The sequence below is a fragment of the Danio rerio genome, chromosome 4 (assembly GCF_049306965.1).
Source record: "Danio rerio strain Tuebingen ecotype United States chromosome 4, GRCz12tu, whole genome shotgun sequence".
NCBI classification, from domain to species: domain Eukaryota; kingdom Metazoa; phylum Chordata; class Actinopteri; order Cypriniformes; family Danionidae; genus Danio; species Danio rerio.
This window is the reverse complement of record NC_133179.1, coordinates 47,502,551-47,516,310: the sequence shown is the minus strand read 5'-3', so window position 1 is coordinate 47,516,310 and position 13,760 is coordinate 47,502,551. Positions and strand designations below refer to the sequence as shown.

General features: G+C 37.8%; 2 protein-coding genes, 1 long non-coding RNA gene and 1 other non-coding gene across 4 annotated transcripts in view; 2 read left to right on the top strand and 2 right to left on the bottom strand.

Annotated features, from left to right (window-relative positions):
* The window catches only part of LOC108183924 (uncharacterized), a 667,181-nt gene that overhangs the window by 75,708 nt on the left and 577,713 nt on the right, over positions 1 to 13,760 (top strand). The window lies entirely within an intron of this gene.
* LOC101887036 (uncharacterized) overlaps positions 1 to 13,760 on the top strand; it is a 491,406-nt gene that overhangs the window by 382,195 nt on the left and 95,451 nt on the right. The window lies entirely within an intron of this gene.
* Positions 3,061 to 5,028, bottom strand: LOC141381769 (uncharacterized). The gene is made up of 2 exons (XR_012402423.1): positions 4,597 to 5,028; positions 3,061 to 3,897 (listed from the first exon to the last, which is right to left on the bottom strand). It is a non-coding gene; the product is annotated as an uncharacterized lncRNA (long non-coding RNA).
* On the bottom strand, positions 12,784 to 12,857 carry trnat-cgu (transfer RNA threonine (anticodon CGU)). The gene has a single exon. It is a non-coding gene; the product is annotated as a tRNA-Thr (tRNA).

Here is a 13,760-nt window from a genome sequence, read left to right as displayed (position 1 = left end):
CTGTCAAACTGAGTATACAGAGATGAGCTGAGGAGGATCATGAGTTGCACCTTTCCACCGTGCAGCAATGTTTGAAAACTCTGACTTGGGGAGTTCATACACCTTGAACATTGATGGAAACCCAGTTCTTTTGGTTCCTGTATTCCTCTGCATCTGGAGTAGAGGGACGCTTAAAGGGAATATGGGTTCCCTCTATGCAACCGATGACTCCTGGGGCATTTCCATATTCATTGAACAGTACCTTGTAGTTAGCCTGGGTTCCAGCATCAGGGTGGTTTACGTGATGTACTGTTAATTCACAAATGGTTTACTTTATGCATCTCGAACCCTTAATTCATCAAAACCTTGCACTGGGTCACTTCTGTCTGCAAGAACTTGCCTGGCTGGTGTAAAGCGCTGATCATCATTGACAGAGTCCAGGTAATCCATGTGTCCTCCAAATGAAATGAATCTGAAGTTAAACCTGCCTCCTGATGGATTTAATTTAAGCCTCAGTTTAGTCCTGAAGTTGCTCTAGTGTTCCTGCAGGAAATCAGCCTATTCAGTTCTGGACTAGACTGAGTCTTAGACTTTTTAAAACCGTGACAGAGAAAGCACATTTCTGTTAGTCTGATCTAAATGGCCATTTCAGTCTAGGACTACGCTTAATCTTGGTCCAGGAAACCACCTCTTAATAAAGTGAAGGAAAGCCATGTTAAAATATTACAGATATATATTAACCATGTAATGATTTATGTGTTAGATTAGTAAAATGAGTCAGACATTATTATTAAATGACTGTTTCAGTTGTGATTGCACTAAACTATTCTGGTTCCTCATGATCTCATTATTATATTTCAGTGTTCTGTAAATTGATCATTATAACTGATTGAGATAATCTTGTTTATGGATTGTGAACTAAAACTCTTACACTGTTTGGAAAACATCACATTCACTAAACACAATGTGCTAACTGATCCTGAATCTGTCAACTCTTTTACACCGATCTAAAGGTTTTAATCATTCCCTGATTTCAATACAGAGTTACTGTAAAGATCTATTCAGATGATTAAGTTATCTGTATTTAATTTAACATTCCCTTTTATAATGATTTGTGTATAACTATGTATTCCCTAATGTTATTTCCCTTTAAACATATAATAAAAAGAACAAATAAATAAATAAGAGCTGCTAAGTTTGATTTTACTGATAATAATCAATAATTTCTCACAACCAAGACACGACAAACCCATCTTCCAGTTTCTGAGAAAAATTATTCATATTTTTATTGATATTTATCCTGAATTTTTAGAAATGACCAAACAAAAATAGTATTTAACATCTGTACTGTAATAGTAAGTGTAGACAAACAGATATATTGATTAAAATAAGAGTTTGAAAACACCTTCATAAATAGAGAGATAACACATGTACATTCAAATTATGTGTTGCAAACAATAAATAAATGACAAACTACAACATTTGAACTGAATGTAATGCTGTTTAATGGTTTTCTTGATTTTTCCTCTGGTTAAACATTATTCATTTGTGTGTGCTGTTTCTCTTCACTGTGATCTTCAGTTATTTTGTTCAGTTAGTTCAGTTTTGCCTTTGGTACTGACTAATCTATCATATAAACACACTTATTGAATATTATTGAACAGCATCCTATAGAAAATAATAATAATATAGCAGAGAGATTTGTATGAGGTGTACTCATTTAGGTAACGCTTTCTTTTACAACCCGCAAAGTACCGCGTAAGTACAGTGAAATTACAGTGTACTTTTCTGTACGTACTGTGTAAGTATAATGAACGTATGTGTAGGTATAAGGGAACAAACCGTAATGCTTGGGTAAAAAGGGGGTAACAACCAGATGTTCATCACGAAAATTACCGCGGAAGTACAGTGAAATAACTGTGTACTTTTCTGTACGTATAGTGTAAGTATAAATAACGTTTACTTAGGTATAAGGGAACAAACTGTAATGTTTGGGTAATAAGGGGGTAACAACCAGATATTCAGCATGAAAAGTACCGCGTAAGTACAGTGAAATAACAGTGTACTTTTCTTTAAATTGCAAAAGAACAAACCATAATGTTTGCGTAATTGGGGAGTAACAATAAGATATTCATCACGCAAAGAACCGCGTAAGTATATTACGTTTACAATGTACTTTTCTTCAAGTATTGTGTACATATGAAGAATTATGCAAGGATGGTGACAACCTATTGCTATCTGCAAATGTACTGTACATGCACCTGCGTGAGTACATTAGTACTCTTATTCAGTGCTTGGGTTTTATGTTTAATGAATAAAAGGTTTACAGCCTGTGAAATTATGAACCCTTATTGTATACTGTATGTATTTTAAATCTGCAATTCAATATAAAATATATTTCCATACACTACTTACCTTATGTTTACTCGTCGATCTCAGCAAAGCCATCAATGTCTCCATAACTCACTATCAACAAATAACTTTGCATGACATAGGCCTACCGTCAGGATTCAATGTAGATTAAAACAGGATCGCATCTTTACTGCTGTTTGCACAGGGGGGCTAACTGTTGCATTTCAGTAAATGTATAGCTGACGTTTTATAGAAAAATCTAGTAATTTGGTCTTCAATCAATAAAAACTGTTGCTGTAGTTTACTCTGTTCTTAGTGTTCAAGTATACACTAGTGTGTTAAAGTTCAGCTTCTTCCCTCTTTGTTCCCTGTAGTTAAAGGGTGAATACAGTATTTGTTCCCTCCTTGTTCCCTGTACTTACAGGGTAAATACCACATTTGAGGGTTGTAAATTAAAGTGAAGCACTGTTCCTCCCTTGTTACCTGTACTTACAGGGTAAATACCACATTTGAGGGTTGTAAATTAAAGTGAAGCACTGTTCCTCCCTTGTTACCTGTATTTACAGGGTAAATACCACATTTGAGGGTTGTAAATTAAAGTGAAGCATTGTTCCTCCCTTGTTACCTGTAGTTAAAGGGTAAATACAACATTTGTTCCCTCTTTGTTCCCTTTAGTTTACAATGTAAAATCTTGAAGGCAGTAAAATAAATATACAAACACACAATATATTTCTTCTTTACTTTGTAACCTTTATTTTAATAAATAAGCATTTTAAAACACTTCATCTTAATCAAACATTGTCTTGTCTATCATTGCCTATACTCATTCATTTTCTCTTCGGCTTTGTCCTTTTGTTAATCTGGGGTCGCCACAGTGGAATGAACCACCAACTTATCCAGCATATGTTTTACGCAGTGGATGCCCTTCCAGCTGCAACCCATCTCTGGGAAACATCCATACACACCCATTCACACGCATACACTAAGGACAATTTAGTCTACCCAATTCACCTGTACCGTATGTCTTTGGACTGTGAGAGAAACCGGAGCACCCGGAGGAAACCCACGCGAACGCAGGAAGAACTCCACGCAGAAACGCCAACTGACCCAGCCGGGACTCAAACCAACAACCTTCTTGCTGTGAGGAAACAGCACTACCTACTGTGCTACTGTGTTGCCACCCAGCTGCAACCCATTACTGGGAAACATCCATACACACTCATTTACACACATACACTACGGACAATTTTAGCTTACCCAATGTCACCACATATTATTGGACTTGTGGGAGCACCCGGATGAAACCCACGCTAACATGGGGAGAACATGCAAACTCCACACAGAAATGCCAACTGACCCAGCCGAGGCTCGAACCAGCGACCTTCTTGCTGTGAGGCGATTGTGCTACCCACTGCACCTGTCTATACTCAAACAGCAAAATAACACATTATTTCCTTCCCCCTTTTTTTCTGGCATCTCTTGCTTGGCTTCCTCTTCTGCTCTTCTCAGCTTCCACTGAGGACTCTGATGGTGTGTGGCTGATGAAATCCCATGGGTCTTGCTGCTCTGCATTTATATAAAATATATGAACAGACAGAAAGGCTTTTAGTAAGCTATAGACATGTTTATTTTCCTGTTTAATGTGTGTGTAGTGGTTGTCCAACAATTTCACACACTAAACATTTACAGATATCATACAGACACTATACATTACTATCAAACAAAAGTACTATCATCAGATCATATGGGAGATTGTGATCATTTATAGTGATAATAATTAAAGCGCAGAGGGGAAAAGGCTTAAATAGTAGGCTACTGTGCTAAAGTCCTAGGCAAACGTTACTAGTAATTGGGTGGGGGGGGGGGGGGTATTGATATATCAAACTGGCATGCTACAGAAAATATCAATTTACATTTCCAAACATTAATTTTGTCATCAACTTTGCTGTAATTAACGTATAAAGGGAGAAAATCGTCTGCACAGTCAGTATGACAACAGCCACAGAGATCTGACCTGCTCATCATCCAGTCTTTCTGGAATGACATGAAGAAACTAAATCCATAGGAACTTTGGCAACATTTCTAAGATGTGCAAAGTAAACGACAGTAAACATTGGTAAATATTCCCTGCTGGCCGTTTAGATTCGGCCATGAACTAACGTTAATGTTACGCTAAAAACAAATGAAACAAAAAAAAAATAATCTGGTTAATGCACAATTTCTAATCATAACAATAGCCTTATTTACTGACAACTATTTACTCACATGTGTTACATGGTGACGGAGCAATTCCAAACGGAGCAATTCCAAACGTCCCAAAAGTCTGAGCAAAACCTCGTGGCGTGCTGCTGCAGTTTGATTCGGATCTTTAGAGGCTTCTTGATTCACAACTCGTTTGAATCAACGAATCAGTAGGCGCGTACCTGAAGTGATACAATATCGCGAGATGGATTCAAATGCACACGGAGCTGTCTGTTGTTCTCGCGATGTTTTGATGTCACACTGATCGGTTTGTTGAAGACGAATCGATTCAACTCTCCGTCCTCCATTCCCAGAATTTCCTGTTCACGGCAGTACAAGGACGGCAGCGCGAGGTAAATAAAACAAGTATTTTTATGACGTTATGTACATAGAAGTGTTTGTTTAGGTTTTTGTTTATATCTGATGTTTGTACCTATTTTTAACAATTACACCCTTTTCACAACACTGTTATGACGCGTTTAACGATCATCAGGATCTAAAATCCTTGAGTTTTTTATATGATTTTTTTTATAAAATAACATTTATTTGTATCTACGTATGCATTATATAATATGATTACATGTGCGAGGTGTTTCAAACAGTGTCTATGGTCATGAGTAAATTAGAAGTTATTCTCTCTTCTTGCTGGCGTTATCAGTTTCACACTATATTTTTATTTTTCTAATTGTCGAGACAACACCATCGTAAAGTTTTCATTTTATTTGAGCAAAGAAGATTGTAAAAAAATGTGTTGTACTTTCCCATTCACTGTGCTGAAATGTAAAAAGGGACCATAACAGTACATCAACCATATTATGTTATCTTTCACTTTATTTAGGACTAATGATGGGTTAAGACATGTACTTTAATCAAAAACTAACCTTAGGGGTAGTTAACCCAAACGTTACATTTACTTACCATTTAATGAATGACACAGAATTTAAATATGTACACTGAACTGCAAATAATCTTTACTTCAAAGTCTATACTGCCTGCACATATATTTAAGCCTTTTCCCCTCTGCGCTTTAATTATTATCACTATAAATGATCACAATCTCCCATATGATCTGATGATAGTACTTTTGTTTGATAGTAATGTATAGTGTCTGTATGGTATCTGTAAATGTTTAGTGTGTGAAATTGTTGGACAACCACTACACACACATTAAACAGGAAAATAAACATGTCTATAGCTTACTAAAAGCCTTTCTGTCTGTTTATATATTTTATATAAATGCAGAGCAGCAAGACCCATGGGATTTCATCAGCCACTCACCATCAGAGTCCTCAGTGGAAGCTGAGAAGAGCAGAAGAGGAAGCCAAGCAAGAGATGCCAGAAAAAAAGGGGGAAGGAAATAATGTGTTATTTTGCTGTTTGAGTATAGGCAGGCGCAGTGGGTAGCACAATCGCCTCACAGCAAGAAGGTCGCTGGTTCGAGCCTCGGCTGGGTCAGTTGGCATTTCTGTGTGGAGTTTGCATGTTCTCCCCATGTTAGCGTGGGTTTCCTCCGGGTGCTCCCACAAGTCCAAAAATATGTGGTGACATTGGGTAAGGTAAAATTGTCCGTAGTGTATGTGTGTGAATGAGTATGTATGGATGTTTCCCAGAGATGGGTTGCAGCTGGGTGGCAACACGGTGGCACAGTAGGTAGTGCTGTTTCCTCACATCAAGAAGGTTTCCGCATGGAGTTCTCCCTGCGTTCGCGTGGGTTTCCTCCGGGTGCTCCGGTTTCCCTCACAGTCCAAAGACATGCGGTACAGGTGAATTGGGTAGACTAAATTGTCCGTAGTGAATGCGTGTGAGTGAGTGTGTATGGATGTTTCCCAGAGATGGGTTGCAGCTGGAAGGGCATCCACTGCGTAAAACATATGCTGGATAAGATGGTGGTTTATTCCACTGTGGCGACCCCAGATTAACAAAAGGACAAAGCCGAAGAGAAAATGAATGAGTATAGGCAATGATAGACAAGACAATGTTTGATTAATATGAAGTCTTTTAAAATGCTTATTTATTAAAATAAAGGTTACAAAGTAAAGAAGAAATATATTGTGTGTTTGTATATTTATTTCACTGCCTTTAAGATTTTACATTGTAAACTAAAGGGAACAAGGGGGGAACAAATGTTGTATTTACCCTTTAACTACAGGTAACAAGAGAGGAACAAAGCTTCACTTTAATTTACAACCCTCAAATGTGGTATTTACCCTGTAAGTACAGGTAACAAGAAGGAAACAAGAGAGGAACAAAGCTTCACTTTAATTTACAACCCTCAAATGTGGTATTTACCCTGTAAGTACAGGGAACAAGGAGGTAACAAGAGAGGAACAAAGCTTCACTTTAATTTACAACCCTCAAATGTGGTATTTACCCTGTAAGTACAGGTAACAAGGGAGGAACAAAGCTTCACTTTAATTTACAACCCTCAAATGTGGTATTTACCCTGTAAGTACAGGGAACAAGGAGGGAACAAATACTGTATTTACCCTTTAACTACAGGGAACAAAGAGGGAAGAAGCTGAACTTTAACACACTAGTGTATACTTGAACACTAAGAACAGAGTAAACTACAGCAGCAGTTTTTATTGATTGAAGACCAAATTACTAGATTTTTCTATAAAGCATCAGCTATACATTTACTGAAATGCAACAGTTAGCCCCCCTGTGCAACAGCAGTAAAGATGCAAGCCTGTTTTAATCTGCATTGAACCCTGACGGTAGGCCTATGTCATGCAAAGTTATTTGTTGATAGTGAGTTATGGAGACATTGATGGCTTTGGTGAGATCGACGAGTAAACATAAGGTAAGTATTGTATGGAAATATATTTTATATTGAATTGCAGATTTAAAATACATACAGTATACAATAAGGGTTCATAATTTCACAGGTTGTAAACCTTTTATTCATTAAACACCCCATATAAAACCCAAGCACTGAATAAGAGTACTAATGTACTCACGCAGGTGCATATACAGTACATTTGCAGATAGCAATAGGTTGTCACCATCCTTGCATAATTCTTTATATGTATACAATACTTGAAGAAATGTACATCGTAAACTTAATATACTTCTTTGCGTGATGGATATCTTATTGTTACTCCCCTTTTACGCAAACATTATGGTTTGTTCTTTTGCAATTTAAAGAAAAGTACAACGTTATTTCACTGTACTTACGCGGTACCTTTTATGCTAAATATCTGGTTGTTATCCCCTTATTACCCGAGCATTACAGTTTGTTCCCTTATACTTACGTAAACGTTATTTATACTTACACTATAGGTACAGAAAAGTACACCGTTATTTCACTGTACTTACGCGGTCATTTTCGTGATGAACATCTGGTTGTTACCCCCTTTTTACCCAAGCATTACGGTTTGTTCCCTCATACCTACACATACGTTCATTATACTTACACAGTACGTACAGAAATGTACACTGTAATTTCACTGTACTTACGCGGTACTTTGCGGGTTGTAAAAGAAAGCGTTACCAAAGTTCACACTTCAATTAATTTGAATGCAGAGCAGATCACATTCAGCAACTGACTTTAATAGAACATCTCACCAATGAAAAACCAGAAGAAGATGCACAAGCAAACAAACAAAGGGGAGAAAAAAACCATTAGCATTTTACAGTGTATGCATTATCTCAGCTTAACACATTTGTAAATAAACAGCAACAATAAATGACCATGTATATGCTTCTCTCTGCTGAATTTCTGTGTTTTTCCTATTTCTTTCTCCTATTTGGCATTTTCTTTTTACAAATGACAGCATTTTACTTAAACTCTCTCACTTAAACTTTACACAATCACTTGTATAATACTGTGTATAATACTGTGTTTTTACTAGACCAAACAAATGGTTAATTAATGAAACACATTTTTGACACTAGTTTAAATCATGTTATAATGAAAACAATTTAAAAAAACACGAACTCACCAAGAAAACCATTCAAAATCAAAGCGAAAAGCCAGGAAAACAGGGGGCACTCGTGTGCAGATTTCACTCACAGATACAAATCTTGTTTTTTTTTCTCTCAATCCTTCATTAACCCTTAAAGACCTAGAGGTATTTTGAGGGCACCTAATGGGCCTATATTATTATTATTTTTTTAAAGCAGTTTTATTTTTATTTTAGCAGTCAGACTCAAGTGTCATATATTATTTTAAACAGGAGAACCTGAAGTTTCAATCTGTATCATTTAAAGGTCCAGTCTAAAACTTTTTTTGGTCCAAAAACATATGAACAGACAGAAAATATTACAGAATTTTCCAGAAACGATTTTTTTAAAAAGTGGCATTTTCTAGTTATTATAAACAAAACCTTATGAAGTTTGTTTTTCTTTCTTTAGAAATACATATTATGATGTTTTATACTTCCACAATAAATTTTGTCTACATCCACCATTCCCTGAGCAAGTTATAGCAATTTATTTCAATGTTATTTCAAGGCGTTTTTCAATGGGGGGAAAAAAATGCATTTATTTACTGACAATGTATTTGCCCAAAAGTTCTGGGAATGAACTAAACAGAAAAAAAATGTTACAAAATAACAGAACACTGAAGCAAATTTGACTTTTTTTCCAAATAATATATTTTTAGTTACCATAAACAACACCACTTATAATAAACAAATATAAAATAAGAAAATAATAAATAATGCGTCAAAGTCCAAATAAACATGGTGCAAATCCTCAGTAAAAATAGATATAAATATTTACTATACTATAAATAGTTACATAACTAAACTAGATTCAATATGGACCATCCTTAGGTTTTATGTGCCAGCATGGATATGGTTGTCTGCGGATATGTATATGGTTCGCGTGCAATGCAGATAAACAGCTGCACCTTTATTTGCGTCCTTTGAAAACAACAAGAGCAGCACTTCGTCTTTGCTGTGTCACTGTTTTGTCATGTGTTTGTGCTGTTGTGCATGCAAAAGTACTTAGTATGAGAATTATTTCATGCAAAACCTTTTTTTAGCGTTTTATTTAGCCGCGCGTAAATGTGCAGCCTATCTCTCATTCCGTGTTGTTCAAATAGCTGATTGTTGGTTCACAAAGCGAAACCTATGCTTATTGGTTGAGATAGAGCGAGTTTGAACCAATCTGGGCATGGAGGAGGGACAATGCATCCATATATCATGTCTGGTTTGTCCGGAGAGACAAGTGACGAGCGTTCCTTTGTCAAATCAGCGTTGTCAAAATTTGATGACGTAACCACACTGATTCCGGAGCCTCTGAAAGTCCGTGAATGTTATGTGATACAGCGATGGAAAGCTGAGATTCTCTTCTTTATGCCAATCTTTGAATTGTATGGATCGGATCAGCGGATCAAAAGTTATTAAACATTTAAGAGCAATACTTATTTTTAGCCGCGGGCGGCTGTCTCGGTCTTTAAGGGTTAAAGATATATGATAGAAATCATTTCAGCATCTTATTAATGGTCAGTTTTCACAGTTAATACACATTTAAAACATTAAAATATATATTTACATTTACATTTAGTCATTTAGCAGACGCTTTTATCCAAAGCGACTTACAAATGAGGACAAGGAAGCAATTTACACAAATAAGAGCAACAATGAATAAGTGCTGTAGGCAAGTTTCAGGTCTGTAAAGTCTAAGAAGGGAAGTATTAGTAGTATTAGTATTAGTATTTTTTTTTTTGTGGGTACAGTTAGTGTGATATTCAGAGAGGCAATTGCAGATTAGGAAGTGAAGTGGAGACTAAATAGTTGAATTTTTAGTCGTTTCCTGAAAGTAGCGAGTGACTCTGCTGTTCTTATGCAGTTAGGGAGTTCATTCCACCAACTGGGCAGATTGAACGTGAGCATTCGCGAAAGTGATTTCTTCCCTCTTTGGGATGGAACCACGAGGCGGCGTTCGTTCACAGAACGCAAGTTTCTGGAGGGCACATAGATCTGCAGAAGTGAGAGCAGATAAGAAGGAGCAAGGCCAGAAGTCACTTTGTAGGCAAACATCAGAGCTTTGAATTTGATGCGAGCAGCAACTGGCAGCCAGTGCAAACGGACTAGCAGCGCAGTGACATGTGCTCGTTTCGGTTCATTGAAGACCACTCGTGCTGCTGCATTCTGGAGCAGTTGAAGAGGCTTGATAGAGTTAGCTGGAAGCCCAGCTAGTAGAGAGTTGCAGTAATCCAGTTTGGAGAGAACAAGAGCTTGAACAAGGAGTTGAGCTGCATGTTCAGAAAAGAAGGGTCGGATCTTTCTGATGTTATAGAGTGCGAATCTGCACGATCGAGCAGTTCTAGAAATGTGTTCAGAGAAGTTTAGTTGGTCATCAATCGTTACTCCAAGGCTTTTCACCATTTTGGATGCAGTAATGGTTGCCCCATCCATCTGGATTGAAAAATTATGGTGTAGAGTCGGGTTAGCAGAAACTACAAGAATTTCCGTTTTTGCGAGGTTCAGCTGAAGATGATGATCTTTCATCCAGTGTGAAATATCCAACAGGCAGGCTGAGATGCGAGCTGGAACCGAGGTATCATCAGGATGAAAAGAGAGGTATAGCTGGGTATCATCAGCATAGCAGTGGTAGGAGAATCCATGTCTCTGGATGACTGGTCCTATAGATGATGTGTAGACTGAGAAGAGAAGTGGCCCAAGAACAGAGCCTTGAGGCCTTGATATATATCTAATAGTTTTCTACTGTTATTAATTTAAAAACTTACATCTCTGCATTCCCTTGCGAACACTGAATCACCATAGCAACGGTAATCACAAGCTGACAGACAAGAGAGATTTGTTATTGTTTGTAAATCTGATCTGCTATAGTGTAAGGCACGATGATGTTATTCTAAAGCACTATTCCCTTGAATGCTGTTTAATACTCGATTATGAATTATTTATATAAAGAAATAATTTTAATATATATTATTTAATCGAGTATTCTGCCAATGTTTTTTTTTTATATTTATAAGGGTGTTTCTATTTGCTCTATTGCTGTGTACTACCCACTAGTAACCTGGGTTACAACTGACTATATATAAATCAGTTGACATTATTAAGGCATTTATTGGGTACAATTGCTACTTTTTTACTGTCATTCATTGTGTTTTGGTCATTATCAATGCACTGTCACTTTAATTGAGCGTGAGCAGCGCGTCAAAAATAGACCCGGCGCCAAAACTATCGCTGCACTGCTGCTTCAGCGACGCTCACGCCTCGCTCTGACGCGCTGCTGTTGCGTGCAGTATGAAAGCTCTAATCTGTTAACATGGACGCCGAAAAAACACGCGCTGCTGGCGCTTGCGGTTTGAAACAGCCGTTAGTCTTAACACTAAAAGAAAAAAACTGTGGATACGATACTTCCAAACGCAGTTTCATCTAAGACAGTGGGGGGAAGCAAAATTTACTATGCTTTCAACTCAGTTACTTTGCACATGCATAAAGAGGCTCTTGTATGACAAATCCAAAAGGTGTGATCTTAACAATAGGTGGCGGTCACTTTTGCCCTAAACCACAGGTTGCCTTCGAGTCATTCCTTAAGTCCACTCGGCCTTGCACCGTTTTATAATCTTCTCTATTTAAAACAGCTCAATTAAGTCATCGGCTTCATTGTAGAGTACCCCTAGTATCTGAGCCTGCACTGCGCAATGAAAGAAAGAAGCAAAACGGGATGGACAGATGCCTAAAATGTTAGAAACGCACCACACCTTAAGTCAGTGAAGAAAAGGGTCAAAGCTTGACACTCTTGTGGGACTCGAACCTACAACCTTTGAATGGCTCAGCTCACAGCCTAGAGGTCCAATGCGCTATCCATTGCACCACAGAGACTGCACCAAAAAGCACTTTTTGGGACTCTCTGGCCCATGAAAGAACAGCCAACTGCAGACAAAGTACTGCTGGGATTTGAACTCAGGATCTCCTGTTTATTAGACAGGCGCTTTGACCAACTAAGCCACAGGGTCAAACGTGTTGACAAGGGCTAATTGTTTAATCGAAAAAAGAAAAAAAAAACTAACAATGGTAGCGCTGCATGTGTGAATGTCTGGACTTGAAATATTAAAGTCCAATTGGTTAGGCATTACCACATTATGCTATATAAAGCCATCGTCCAAAGTCCTCTTAAACGTGTAGCGTTCTTAAGGATTTGAGTTTTGTTTAGAAACCGACTGCTAAACATCCCGCTGCGTAAACACTCGTAACTCTTAAGAAAAAGCAACGCTGGCACATGTACATTAGGCACTGCTGGGACTTGAACCCAGGATCTCCTGTTTACGAGACAGGCGCTTTGACCAACTAAGCCACAGCACCAAAGCTGAAAAGAAGGCAAGACGGTTTTGCACACAGAGACTAAAAAAAGACAGCAAGTCTAAAATGGCAATCAAAGAGGTTGTTTAAGTCTATTTGTCGCACTATTCATTAGGCCTCAAAGCTATACAATTTTATAATTCATTCCGGTAAGCTCTATAAAACTAGCGCATTCACCACCTGGATCAATTTAGCCCTGGATCAATTTAGCCCAGGATCATTCAAGCCCAGGATCTCCTGTTTACAAGAGAAGCGCTTCGACCAGCTAAGCCACAGCACCACAATGAATGACCGTAAGAGACATTTGCCCGATAACAAAAAACGAAGAAGAACAAACCAATACACAACAAAAACCAGCATGTCAGGATGCAGAAAATGCCGACAAGATGGACGTGGTCTTTTAGAGTCCGGATGATTATGTCTCAAACCTGACCAGTAACCTGGCCTCTTTTCAAGATCAAAGCAAAAAATGCATTAATTTATTTTTATTTAATCTACCCTTAATCATGTGTCAGGTGTTTTTTGGAATCTCCAGTTTCATTACATCCAAACCCAGATTCAGCTTGGAAAATGGAAATCTGAGGGAAAGGTGCAATTTGGATTTGAACCTAGGACCTGCTGTTCCTAAGACAGGTGCTCTGGCCAACTTAGTCTTAACACTAAAAGAAAAAACCTCTGGATACGATACTTCCAAACGCAGTTTCATCTAAGACAGTGGGGGAAAAGCAAAATTTACTATGCTTTCTACTTAGTTACTTTGCACATGCATAAAGAGGCTCTTGTACGACGATTCCAAAAGGCGTGATCTCAACAATAGGTGGTAGACACTTTTGCCCAAAACCACAGGTTGCCTTTGAGTCAATCCTTAAGCTTACTTGGCCCTACACCGTTTTCTAATCTCCCTTA